Below are 610 nucleotides of genomic sequence, written 5' to 3'. Positions count from 1 at the left end.
CGCCCGGGGAGGTGACACCTCATTTTGGCCATCTCTCTCCTCTTCCAGACTTCATTCTCCCCTGGAAGGGCAGCTGCAGGGGCTCTCCGGGATGCTGGGAATGGGAACTGGGGGACCCATCCCACTGCACCCCTCGATGAGCAGAGATTAGAAGCCCTGCAAACATCCCCTCTTCCCACCCTGTTCCAAATCTTGCAGCTGGGCCGGAGTCAACCTCTGCCCATCACCTGCAGGGCTAAACTGGGGGTGATCTGCCCATGCTGCCGTGGAGCTGGGGTACCCCATCCTTCACCCCCGTAGGGATGTGGCAGTGCTGGTGGTCGCATCCCACTCCCCGGTCACATCCCCTGTGCTCAGCCCAGGTTTTGCATTGCCGAGCGCTTTGCGGATGGGCTCGTCTCCAGTTCTGGTGCAGACCCACACCGGTCGTGGCCACCTCCATCAAATAACCCCACCATGACGGGCGCAGCCTGGGGCCACGAGGCTGGACGGTGCCCAGAGCGCAGGCACCGGCCGCCCCAGCGTCTGCGCCGCATTCAAAACTGGCCCCGAGGGGAAAGTCCCCACCGAGGAGGATTTACATGAGCAGGAAAGGGGCCGTCTCGCGTAG

This window comes from Phaethon lepturus, unplaced genomic scaffold (genome assembly GCF_000687285.1).
Source record: "Phaethon lepturus isolate BGI_N335 unplaced genomic scaffold, ASM68728v1 scaffold23897, whole genome shotgun sequence".
In the NCBI taxonomy this organism is placed as follows: domain Eukaryota; kingdom Metazoa; phylum Chordata; class Aves; order Phaethontiformes; family Phaethontidae; genus Phaethon; species Phaethon lepturus.
Note: the sequence above shows the minus strand (reverse complement) of the source record.